Here is a 14,265-nt window from a genome sequence, read left to right on the forward strand (position 1 = left end):
TTACTAACCCATATATATTTCATGCAGTTTTCGTTCTTTCTGAGAATTGCAATATTGCAATGAGGAGATATCGTCTTGTAGAGTTTGAAATATTTCCTAAGATTTCGAACAGATTTCGAAATTCAATATACGCTTTCTTTCCTTTGCTAAAATGGACAAACCAAGACAAACCAAGGCAAACCAAGTAAGAAAAGAAAGATGACTGAGTAAAGGGCGCATCATTTGGCTAATTGATACCATTAGACTATTAACCAATTAAACTTTTTCCAAAGTTTGTATTAAATTTTGCATCGATGTCTATTATAAGCTACGGATTATAAAGAAGAATCTTTTAAAGCATTTTTTTTTATAAGATTTTTTAGGAAACCACATACATACTAAGCGTGAATACAATTTTCAAGCAAGACAATATATGTTCCAAGCTACAGCCTCGTTGGTAAAAGACGACGGATGGATGAAATCTTCGCTTGCTCAAAAAGATACATACAGTTTTTTTCGTCTTGGTCAGCAATCTCTTTGCATTACAAATATAATGAAAAAGCTTAAGCACAGTTATTCCCGGTGCGTGAGCCAAAGGTCAACGAAGACACTGAATTAAATATATAGAAGATTTTCGCTTATTTTTAAAATGTAACCCTTTCTTATAGATTTCGCTTTCACACTTCCAAAAACGCGAAATTAATCCAGAGTAACTAATATTGATATAATTTTAGTTGATAAGTATCCAAGTCACTTTGTCTGCACCTGCTTGGCTAAACTTACTCAGACGAAGTCCGCAGGCTCATCGGGCAATTTGCGAGCGGCTTCGGACACACTCCAGCTTAGAAGACAATCGGGCAAGGGAGAGAGAGCTATACCAAATGTGGAGTGGCGGATAGGAAAATTCGGAGACAGATGCTGAACATTGATTTATAAATAAGATAATATCTCATCCTTATCAGCTATTATCAAATGGTTTTAAAATGATTTAAACCGTACACGATATATGAATGGGGAAAGCTAGTAAGTAGTACATATCAAAACAAGTAAAAACAGTATAGTGGGCATAAGCATTTTTCAAAATAAGGCGTTGTAGGAGAGGTAGTCAAAACAGCGATCCGATTCAAACTGTTTTCAACAGCTTTCGTCCTTGAGCTTGTAAATGTCAGTGTAACAAATCTCAGCAAAATATCTCAAATCCTGTTGTCTGGAGGTTAAACAACCGCATACAAGGTGAACACAGTAGTATAAATTGAGTCTATTTCATATCCTTCTAGGTGTTGCGTATATCCGTGCAAACCAAATACATTCATATAGGACAAGTGGTGTAGGGTGCAAACATTCACTTCAACACGGATGCAATTTCTCTACTGTTTGTAATTAATTCTTGTTACGTTGAGTTTCGGAATTTATCCAAAAAAAAAAAAAAACACGTGTGCGCCGATGGCACTATATTTAGTCTCTGTTTATTCCTTTTTCTTTATTTTTTATTTTTTTGTTATTTAAAAATACTCGAGAATCTAGTTAGAGATGCTTGAAGCATACCAAGTAAATGACAAGCCACTTCAATGATTTTTTATCTCTACAAACAAATGTATATGAAATATAGATACGCAAGCAGTAATATATCCATGTCAAGTAGATGGCGATTAAAATTAGGTGGGTGTATGCTTATCTTCACAAATGAAGACACAAAATAATTGTGGAATTCGTTTTCATACGTATCTTGCGTCTCTTGTATTTCTTGCATTTGGTTGAGAATAAACATATATATATACATATATATATATACACATATGTATATTCTGCATATAAGAGAATCAATATTCATTCTATCGTTTACAATAACGCAATAACACAGCAACTGAACTACAGCTGTTCTACATAGAAATACATCTAGAATAAATAAGTAAGTAGTTTGAATAAAGTAGTTCATTTACTTTCTGGTGGGATGATAATGCTGTGTATATACTCATGGTATAGAATTAATCGCAACACTTAAACGAACGAACAGACTAAAGAAAATGAAATGAAAGAATTGTAATTAAATTGTTATTTACGTTATCAAAAACCACAAATAATTTTGCCTAAGAATATATATATATATATATATATATATAAATATATATTAAGTAATTCGCTTTTAAAAAGTTAATTAAATATTCCTATTAAAAAAAAAGAAAAAAAAAAAAAAAAAAAAAAGAAGTAAACAAATGTATTATTCCCCAATAAGAAATATAAGAAAATCTGAACACGCACTCAATTGCTTTATAACGTGTATAACACATAATTAAAATGTTTTCATGCCACCGTTTGTTTAAACTGCTGTTATATGTGAATGTGCTTAACATCAAAGCTTTAAAACCAACGTTTAAATCCCTCGCGGCCTCAATTCACGTCCGCCATACCGAACCAAAAAAAAAAAAAAAAAAAAAAAAAAAAAAAAGAGCAGAAAAGAACACTTCATATGGTGCATGATGGTCAATGCATGCTGCGTGTGTGTGTTTTCGCTTTTTTTTATAAAAACTTGATCCTTTTTGATGCGAAAATTAAACATATAAGAACAAGTTGTTAACATTAATTTTCTCTCCCAATAACATATAACGCAAACGGCAACCGAGCAACTTGCCAACAAGCCAGCATCACATGCATGCTTGCATATACAACAACATGACAAGAAGCAAGCATTGCAAATCTTAAACAACTTCTCTGACCATCGCCCGTTGTCGTCATCGTCATCGCCATCGTCATCGTCATATTCATCGTCATCATTAATACATTTCGTTTAGAATGAGTTGAAAGTTGGTCCAACTTGGCTTGGACATTTCAATACAAACATTCAAAAGGTAACGAAACAGCAGCTGCAACAGTTGCCTGTTTCCATAACATTATGTTAAAGTCCATCGTATTTAGTATAAATCATGGCAGCAGTCAGCTTTGATTCCATTCGGCCTGAATACTTACTTGTATTTTTGAAAGTGATTGAAAATGAATGAGGTGCGTTTTTATTAATTATTATATTAACCATACAATTGAAATGGAATGAGTTAACCTGAGAAATGAAGAAACGCAAGGTGGAAGACATGCGACATTGTACGAAACTAAAGGTTTAAATAGAGAACGAAACGGAACGGCTAAATATTCATCGGCTTATATCGAATTTTCTTAATACTTTACTTATTTCGAGTATACCATGATATGTAAGTGTAGGTAAATATGATATGAAAAGTTCAAATGTAAAATATATAACCAATCGTTTCATGTCATGTCAGTCAACGGCAAACATGCATATGAAGTATATGAAGAACTGGAGACTGAGAACTGAAGATGGGATTACTTGGATGGAAAAGTACCGTTCCACGAACGAAACGATTCATGTCATAAAAGAGTGTGTTACAAAGTGACACTGACAATTATACAAATTATTAAGAAAATTCATTTATTATATCCTATAGCACTTGTCGTACAAGCGCTCCTAGAAGAGCATAAAATTGGCCCACTTTTTACTATGGCACGTTTGGAAAATGATTCGGAATCGATCTAATCTTGTCTGTCCTGTCTGATGTCTGTCCACGTAAATTTTGCGTTCACCCTATAGTCTGCAATTTTTGAGATATTTTGAGCAAATACAGTACAATCATGAACGCTATTGAAAATTGTTCGAATCGGACCACTTTTTCGAGCACTCCCCATATAACGCCTTATTTTTTAAAAATTACAATTTATAGTAATTGTAAATCTAAATTCTAAATTATTATGAAAAATGTAATCAGGCTGGAGTAATTTCTTATATAAGCGGTCTTACGAAATCTTAATCTTTATGTGGTAACAAGGCCTAATCTTAAGTATTTCATGGTAAAAATTGATTCTTAGTAGTAATCTGACAAGAAACTCAACCTTACCGAATTTGGACCACGTAGATCTATTCTTCGGATAGCACCGCTTATAAGAATTCTCAGAAATTATAAAAATGAAAATTAAGTGGACCAACTTTGAACCGCACGAATCGAGTTCTTGGTTCCCACCTCATATGAAATTCAGAATAAGGTTTAATTTTGAAATTTGGTCCATAATGACAAATTCGAACCGTGTGAGTCTATTTTCGAAATTTCGACCACGTAGATCTGTTTTTTAGACTTTAACATGTGTAGGGTTTATCAAGGAAAGCAAGGTCTGTGGAGAGAAAATCAGACAGAAGCTTAAAAACAATAAAATTTTTAAGAAATAACTTCAGTTTTTCTAAACTCGGATCATGCCATGTAATGTTTTGGCCAACGCCTGCCTAAAGGACGTAAGTCCATACCTTTTTCAATTATAAATATAAACATAAGGTGGGTTTCTTCAGTTTCAAATAATCGGCAACATATTCTTACTTTACGTCGAATTATTTATTGTGTTAGATAATATACTTCGAATAGATCGGCAAATTGGCAAGTTGTACGGCCTGTGACTGGGTAAGCTAGCAATAAAAATAAATTTCAGAAATAAAAGTTTTCAATTAAAAATTATGGGATTAGGGGATTAGTTGACATAAGTACCGCAAAATTGGAAGGATAGATATAAATTAGCATCGTAAATAGAATTAATGTTGGCATATGCAACGAAATAGCAAGAAAATGTTGTAAATACAACAACAAAAAAAACCTCTTGAGCCGGAAAAGTTGAAAAAAATCTATACGGCAGAGTAAGTTATAAAAGCAACTAAATATAGGTAAAACAGTTCAAGAATTTTGAAAAATTTACTTGTGGCTTCTCATGCCGTTATAGCTGATGGGACGCAGTATGTGGCAAACAGGACGAATAGTTGAATAATCAAATCGGAGTAAATGAAAAACAAGTGTAGAAAATAACGATTGAAGAGAGAGCAGTTGAAAGAACCGAGTCCGGTGCAACATTGTCATGGCAGAATTTTATTTGATCTAGATGAGCTTCCCATTCTCATTGAACGTCATAATCCATTAAATCGAAATATAACGTATTATGCTAATAGATTAAAAGGAATTGCTGCTGTACATGTACGGTCGTAAAATTGTGCGTCATTGTATTTAATTTATCTACCTGAGACCAATCAATGCATTAGGATGAATTTTGTGCACATGTATGCATATTTATTGCGGCACTTAAAGAACAATATTTGAATAGTTATTTAAGAAATAAGCGAAGCGGCTTAACATCTATCGCTAAAACCTTTTTGAAAAAGCCCTTCAGTAGATTTTCTTCACGATAGTTAAGTTTAGTTTTTTAGTGCATAATTATGCACATAAAGGAAAGAACCAAAAATACTCTTGAAATATTTTTTAAAGTCGAGTAAGATTTTTTTTTTATTGTAATTCCATTCAACGTGAAAAATTATTTAAAATCAACCAATCAAGGAAATCTTACGTCTTCTGTTAAACAATGTGAATATGAAGCTATACAGGTGAAGATTGGGTCCAATCAGTTGAGAATTGAAGGTTGCACAGACAACACAAAAACTATTCATTTCAAGAAAAACTCAACTCAAGTTTATAGCGGTAGTCTGTTAAATAATGTTATTCTCAAGCTGTAGATGAAAATTGAGTCCAATCAATTGAGAATTGAAGGCGGTAGGAGTATGGGTAACTTGGAAAGCACTCATTTTAAGAAAAACTCAACTCAAGCTTTGAGCAATGTTAGTTTTCGACAGTTTTAAGCAGTGAGTGCATTCAAAAAATCGACAAATTTTTAGTTACGTAGAGCTTTCGATCCGCAAAGATTCACTAACCATTCACCATTCTTAAATATTTAGGGAATTTTTATAAAAAATTTACAAAATTTGCCTTCGGTACAGTTGTGTTCGAAGAATATTGATTGTCCTGCTCATTGTGTGAAGGTAAAAATCATTAACTGAGTAAAACATAGTGTACGGAAAAATCCTTCTTAGATGCATAAAGTTATTATGTTAAACTTAAGGACTTAAGGAACTTAAGTTTCACTCACATAGAAACTTTTTTTAATTTCCAATAATTTAATAAGTAATGGAGGTAAGCAATAATCTAGTAAGTAATAAGCCGGCGGGAAGAATAACACTGACTCATATAGATTTCTGGGGTAATCTTTGGGAAGACATTTCGTGCGAATTGAAGTGAGTGAATGATTGTGAGTAATAACAATTTTTGTGAAGACAATTTGGAATGTATTTAATATTCATGCAGAAAGCCAAAAAAGTTTATTACATAAGCAAAAGCGGGAGATTTTCTACTCGATATTAAGCAATTAACTAACTGCGAAATCGATATATAATTCTTCTATAATTTTTAAATTACGTTCAGAGAAACGGTTTGTGTGAACTGTAAGTAATGATAAACAAAAGTTAATATACAAATTTATATGTATACAAATATATATATATACATGTATGTACAATATAATTTAGTTTTATTTACATATATGTTCAACAAGTTTTTAATAAAATTCAATATTATTTAAGACGTAGCTGTTACACAGCTTAATAATCGGGAAATTGCCCGTCATTGTCTTATTTTGCCCCTTTTACACTCGAGTTGCCAAATAAGTGAGGCTCGCCACTACCAAGTCAGTGGTCATGGCTTCAAATCTTACCGAGGCAAAGTTTACTTTAGTCATAGCTATAGTATGCGATCTGTCGATAAAGCTATATCACTTACCGATTGATCGCATATCGACGCACGCCTACGTACGACCCATCGCTTTCTCCCACCTCACTTCTTTCCAATCTTCACTGTGTTACAAGTACAGGCTCATACCATCCCATATGTGATATCATCATATTAAAAAAAAAAAGAAGCTAATCCGGAGGGTGAGGTCGTGATAAAAACTTCGTGATTTCGGGAAGAACTCATCACTAACCCATTTTCTCACATCTTCATCTTTTGTGAGCTGCTGATCAATCAAATATTAATGTGCTGCTGCAAATCAGTGCTAATCAGAAGAACACAAATCTGAAGAATAAGCCAAAATATGGACAGCTTCCGGCCTAAACTGAAGATTGCTTTCACTGGAAGCGGATAGACGTTTCCAACCGTTCATCGTCCTCAAGGCTACTGTTTTTTACACGAAATCTTGTGAACCACATAGCTTACGGCATTTTCACTTCAAGCAAATGTTCGCAGGCTCAAGTTCACGCCTTTCCCCAGTTTAGAATACATTAAAATTCAGTCCCTTAGAAGACCTATATCGCTTTATACTTGAACGCGTACTGAACGATAGCTTGTAAACCACTAAACCTTATGCCGTACACCTAAGGTATCTACAGTCAAACCTTTACAGCAAATACCCGTTGTATGAAGCAACCGATTTCAATTTACTGAATTTAATTACACACCCAATGTATACATATGTATATATATATGCGTAAATATTACAGTCTAGATTTGGAAAGAGAACATTTTCATGTTGTACAAAAGCCTTAACATGAGTCAATGTATGGTACCTCCTATCCTATATTATCGGTTTACTAAATTCCATATGCAACTAGCGTTCGTCTAATCATTTTTCGCATTAGACTTGCAGCTACATTTATAAGTTTTTATCATATAAATTTTTGTTTTTGTTTTTTTTTTTTTTTGCATCCATTAAATAGATAATATTTAAATATTTGATAGATATTTATAAACTGTACATAATATTTTTCATGATAAGAATTTTATGAGAAAGTCTTAAAAACCGAGTTCACATTGGATGAAAGTCTCATAAATATTTCAAGTTATATGAATTAAATTTTCTTTGATTTCTTTCGTTTTGCATAACGTTTTTCTCGCATTTTCTCAATAACTTCTAAAATTAACTTCAAATGTTATCGCTTTACTTGTTTGCTTAACCGTGAAGTGTGTATAGATTGTTTCTTTCTTGTTATTTTTTTTTTTTTATTTTTTTAATTTTTTTTTCTTAATATTCATTCGCAAAACTGATTCCTTTTTAATCACTTCTGCTTTTATAACATACATATATACGTATTACGTATAGTATTGAAGACGATGCGTTGCGACCATTAAAATTACAGCAACCACGGCGACCCCTTAAACCCAGTCACAGTCTTTAATCCGTATTCAATAAGTTTGAAAAACCTCCAAACGACATACCAATGTTGATAGTAATGATGGCTTTTTAAAAAATTACCCGCTTATCTAAATGCCAGCCTCACAGTCTCGTTTTCCATTATGATACAGAGATATGAACTCCAAAACAGAAATCATCCAAAGTAATCGAATGTCGCCAATGCAATGAATTGATGCACTCACCCATATACAATACATAACCGACGAAACGTATCTTTATATTTGTTTGTGTGCGTGCATATATATATATATATATATATATATATATATTTTGCTTTGCCTGTGTATGTGTGTGATACTGTTCTCTCAGTCACTTTCAGTTCCTTATCAAGACTACTCAACTCCAACTGCAGGGTATACTTGGAAAACAAGGCAGTCGCTAAGACAAACGGACGGACAGAGACAATGAAGATGCTTGGTATGCAATATTATCAAAGCAGTAGATGTAGACTCTTCGCTGTTGCTGGTGCTGCTGTTACTGAAATTGTTTTTGTTTAGGTCCACAAGTACTTTACAGATTATTTTATAGTGTGGGTAATGTGAAATAATTTACATGACCACAACAAGCGCCACTTTTTTCCATCATAGCCATAAATATTGTAAATGCGTTGCGCTCGGTTGTTGCGTTGCACCGTTCGTCACAACAAACAACAGCACAAAAACAAAATGTTTTAAAATGTTTAACAAAATCATTTCAACCCTGACAAGTTGTAAGTTGTAAGTGTGTTTGTTTATAAGGAATACACGTTCATTTGCATATGTGTGCGTGCATGTAAGTGCATGATAAGTAAGATATGAAACCATTAGTAGAAAATTTCTTGAACGCTATTATTTCCGAATTTTTCGAAATCTTTCAGAAGATAATTTTTATCAAACTTTCATGTGCACTTTCGTTTTTGTTTGTTGTTTTTTTTTTTTTTTATTTCCAATGTAAATGTAATGTGAAATCAAAAATAAAAAACTTTCTTAATTTAACGGGCAAATGTTGTGTAACTTTGTCATTTCGAGCAGATTATGTGTAGATAGTATATGGAGAGCATTTAGATTTCTATTTAACGAGAGATCCAAACGGTGCAAATTTGATCATTTTGATCAAGTATATTCGAACTAATAAGACAAAAGGTAGAAAAATTATATTCTTATGTGTGGAGAATCGGTTACTCATTAATTAGCTTAAGCCGTAAGACACGTAAGCGTAAAAGGAAGAATCTTTTTTGTTCTTTTTTCTTTTTGATGGAAGGAAAGGGAATAAAATAATAATATCTAAGAAGTTTGTTAAGCGTACCTTTAAGTACTAGAAAAAAAAATTTCAAAATTGCAAAACGGGGCTCTGCGCGGCAAATTTAAATCAGAACAAAAATCATTCAATTTAATCTCCCACGTCTCCTCATGTACCCACGTGGTACAGACAGCATTCTTTGACAATATCGCTTGCAATAAAATCACTATAAGGGGCCCCAGCCCACCCTTAAATATTTTGCACCAGCCTAGATTGTTTCAAAAGATTTTTCAAACTAAAGCCTTATTTTGGAGGTACGCGAATAAGTGGTCCGTACCGTTCATGCTTGGGCCAAAAGAAGCTAGGGTACCAAATTTTATGAAAATATTAGTCCCCAAGTTAATGGCATTTGCGGACAGAGGGACAATCTAGTTTAAATCGCTGCAGAAAGTAGATCTCAAGTCCTTCTGAATGTTGCATACACTCGCACAAACTTAATAATTCAAGCGGCATGGAGTATAAAAATATTTCGCTTGCAAAAAAATCCTACGCATTTCTTTAGAGTATTATTTTAAAGATAAATGTTGGGATGAATTGTTAAAGGTATACCGCTTGTCATTTGAAAAACTCATAGTTTGAAGAAACCGCATTTGAGGTTGCAAGCGCTCCTATATCATTGACAGTGTGCTGCCATACAATCATATTTGAAAAATCAAATTTATTGACCATAAAAAATATTGCTACGCCCACAATTGTTTTTTTTAGTTCATTCTTGAGTATTTAAGGGATCAAATACGTAAAAAAAAAAATTCGTTTTTTCAAAAGTTTGTAGCGGCGGTAGTTCATAAAAAGATACCGGCGAGTCCTTGGATAAACTTGGACTTTCCAGTTGGTCTATTTGAGGATTTTTCGACTGGTAACTCTAAATGATTTTATCAGCTTTAGAAATGTTTGTAAGGAGTTCCCACGACCTCTTAAACTGACTCGCTGGGCATAAAATGATGACAGGTAAGTCAAGCCAGCGCGAAATGACTTAAACGGATCTAAATGCTTTTGAGCGAGTCACGTTGACTCCCAAATACTCTACCTTTCACTGATGGGTGGGTGGTAAATCACAACCTTGAGTTCAAATTGTGATAAACGTTTATCACAAATAAGTTTTCTTGCAAATTGAATGAAGCGAAAGCTTAACTTCGGTAACGATGCAGAGCCAATTAAAACCGAGTAGCAAATAATTAACTTTTCCTTTCTCTTTTCCTTTTTTGTCCTTGGGTGATGGGAAATCCCTAAAAACTCCATAACGGCTTTCCGTGTCTTTTGCTCATTGCTCATTGAAAATTGCAATAGACACACGATATAAATTTCCACAAAATTATGCTACAAGAATATCAAAAATCAGCCACGTCCATCCAATATTATGGAATATCTAATGTTATGATTTTCCATTTTTCAATCTCTCATTGGCTAACGGTAATGGGTACAAAAGATTCGGTCGCACACGAATATAATTTTCATACTTGTTGCTATTGCTTGTTGCGTCACTATTCGGACAATTTACGATTTCACGGCACTACACATACGTTCGCATAAATTTAGTAAACTTGTAGCGCAAACGGCGTCAGTTAAGGGATGAGATTTTGTCGATTTTTTTATAACACATAAGGTATACAGTGTAGATACAAAGTAGATTATGAACGTTTTGCTGGTACTGATGTGAGTTGATTTTGTTCGACAAATCAAGTCCGACTCGTTGGAGTTTCATTATCCATTCACCGAAACCTAATCGCCATAGAGGGCCAGTAAGCTTAGGAAGATGCAAGTCTTTCGTGGGAAGATGCTGTAACAACAACAATTTGCTTGTGCTGAAGAATGGCCAGTTAGTTTAAGACGACCGAGTTCAACTGATCTAGTTTCTCATTATTCTCTTCGCCGTTAATGAAAATAAGTCCATCTTGCGTGGATCTTGCAATACTCTATGCAAGTAGCTAGAAAGAAATTGTTAAGCTTTTCCAAGCAAGGAGCGAAGGGAGCGACTCTTAATCATTGTAAATAAGAAGCGTTTTTGATAGCAACGCAAACTTCAAGCAATCTAATATAAATCAAAAAGAATTCAGTCGCATCATAGAGATGCTCAGCATGAAACTATGTTTCATTCTTGATAATGTGGCTTTCGCCTTCAAAGCTTTAGCAAAGTATTTAAAATTTTCTTACATCTTTTGTTTATTTGTTTTTAGCGTTAAAATCTGTAATAAACAGTAAATTAAAAAAAATAATCCTCATACTATTGGCCGTAAGCATCTTTTCCATTTCAAATCGAAAATCTTAATAATATCAAAAGACATATAGCGTAGCATGGCGTAGCATTCTCTTAATTAAACGATAATAAATCATAAATCTTATCAGTTATTTTATTTACTTATTCATACAGATTTATAGGTACAAACACATATACATACACTTTTCAAATTCAAATATTTTCTATACTTATCTGGCATTTCACTTAATTAAGGATTTCATAAATTTTGTATTTTAATCATAATACGACGATAGCAGTATGGAGTTCACACAACCATCACAACCAATTGAATGAGTGTGTTAGAGCATCGGCGTTTTATGTGCCATTTAAAATAAATTCAACATTGACTTATATATACACCGAATACATACAATTATTTTCACAAGTTTAACTTGCATGTGTCATTGAGATGTTAGATAAGCTTCTCGTGATAGTGTCATAAAAAAGAAAAGAAAAACTTATAACATTTTCGGTATTATTTATTATAAATATCTGATGTGTGCATGTGTGTGTGCGTGTGTGTGTGTGTGTGTGTGTGTGTGCGCTGATGTCAGCAGAAAAAGGAGAAACACGAATGAGAAATAATTATACGTAGTAAGCAATACAGAGGCCTATCAAGCTTTTGTTGTTCCTAAATATCAAATGAAATTCATATAGAAATGATTTAACGACAATTTCACAATATATTCCCATATTCATATATATGTATATATATGTATGTATGTATATGCGTTATCGAATTCTTATTAAATGACAAACAGCATCATTATATTTTAGACGTCAATAGTTCTGTACAACATACGTATATATATCATCCTTAGCATTGAGATCATTTTGCTACGAACCTTGAACATCTTCTTGTTCAAAGTGTGTACGTGTTTTCATTTGATTTGCTTTGTTCTTAGCATTTCAAGTAATCGTTAATATCTCTACACTTGAGCTTATAGTTTTGTCTTAACTACTACTACTACTACTACTACTACACTACTACTGTTCCATCTCTATCTGTATATCTTTGCTTCTCCTTGTTGTGCACTCTCTCTCTCTGTCGAAGAGTAATTATCTAGCATTTGTGTCATAAATTTCCAAATCAATTGATGAATCAATACGAATAACAACAAGCTCATATAAACTTTCTGTCTTTGGATGAATTGTACAGATAATGCATATATAGAAGAGAATAACCAAACGATTGTGGCGAAGTAAACCGAGAAACAAGTCAAAAGACATACACAACATTGAAAAGGAACGCTTAGAGGTGTACTGCCATTTGATAATAATAAGTGAAATTTATGTCAAATCTCAAATTTAATATGATTCCTATTCCACTCTATAGAAACTGGAAAGAAGAATATTGATATAGAGCGTGATATGCTGCTAGCAGCTGCATTTTATAGAATCTTTCTCAGTTATTGGTGCGCATATATGTGCATCAATTTTTTTTAAACTTATATTGCTTTTTCTGCCATAAGTTTGGCAGCGCTACGCAATCATACCATAACTCATCGACTGATACCAATGGTAATCAGAGGCAGGAACAGTGTTACGATGATTACGGCTGGATTTTACACTTCTGGCGTTTTCTTCATGGGTTTTCCTACATACGACGAGAGTCTTGCTTTAACGATTTCGCTCAGTTGTATCTATCGTTTATCTTTTGATTCAATCTCATCTTTTTTAGGTTCGTTATGGTTTGGTGTGTTTGGTTTGCAGCGTTTCAGATCGCATAGTCCGCATAGCATGCCTTCACAAATGGAGCGTCATGAATATTTTATCTATTTTTATCGTCCACCCAGTCTGATCCATAGTTATAGAAGCTTTCAATATTGTATCGCGTTCATCTTTCAGCACTGTCACGATTAAACGGAATGAAAATGCTTCGCTTTTGCATTGAGCTGTTTGCCAAAGACCGCTGAATACCACATATATCTATAAATTGACTGTTTTCAGTATTAAAAGTAAACATAAAAAAATAAACATAAAATAGTTGACGTCATAGAAAAGAATTAATTATAACATATTACGTTAATTAATATATTTCCTGACCATAAATAGAATAATGTAAGGATTCGATTGAAATTGCTTTTGCCTCCTTCGTATAATACTCCTTAAGTTGCTGTCAGTATGGAAACTTGCATTTCCGAAACATTTCCTACATAAATCCTTTGAGGTTTGCGAATATATGGAAATCTTTTTTTATTTCAATACCTCCGATATTGTCCTTGTCAAAAGACATTTAGGAGACAGTGCATTAACTTAATGAAAGATGATAACTTTTTCTTTTGCCAATGCGCTTGTTTCCCTAGCAACTCAACTGGTCTACAACGCTATAAACTTCTTATGATTGTTTTATCACTGTTTATTCCTGGCAGTTCCATTTATATATAAGACAGGAAATACTTAGATGGCCCAACTAAGTGTTCAAGTTGATATTGACAAGGGTTCAAAATTAAAAAAAAAACACGCTATGTACATAACACTACGCACATATCATTAATGCTGCCCATGTATAAAACCCGAAAATTTATTTGCACACCTATAAGGTAACTGATTCAATATAACACAACTTCCACTAAGCAAAGGGTTAGACTCACATCCAAGTAGATGTAGGCGTGAAAACAACATTCGTTTTAGCACACTTTTTATAGCCTGTATCGATCGAGTCAAAATTACTTTCTGCATCAATGCAAGCTTGTCTGCTCGTTTGTCCGTCCATA

General features: G+C 33.3%; 1 protein-coding gene across 2 annotated transcripts in view; it reads right to left on the minus strand.

Annotated features, from left to right (window-relative positions):
- The window catches only part of LOC119634243 (zinc finger protein ush), a 197,715-nt gene that overhangs the window by 147,298 nt on the left and 36,152 nt on the right, over positions 1–14,265 (minus strand). The gene's annotated exons all lie outside the window — the stretch shown is intronic.

This window comes from Glossina fuscipes, unplaced genomic scaffold (genome assembly GCF_014805625.2).
Source record: "Glossina fuscipes isolate IAEA_lab_2018 unplaced genomic scaffold, Yale_Gfus_2 2, whole genome shotgun sequence".
Classification (NCBI taxonomy): domain Eukaryota; kingdom Metazoa; phylum Arthropoda; class Insecta; order Diptera; family Glossinidae; genus Glossina; species Glossina fuscipes.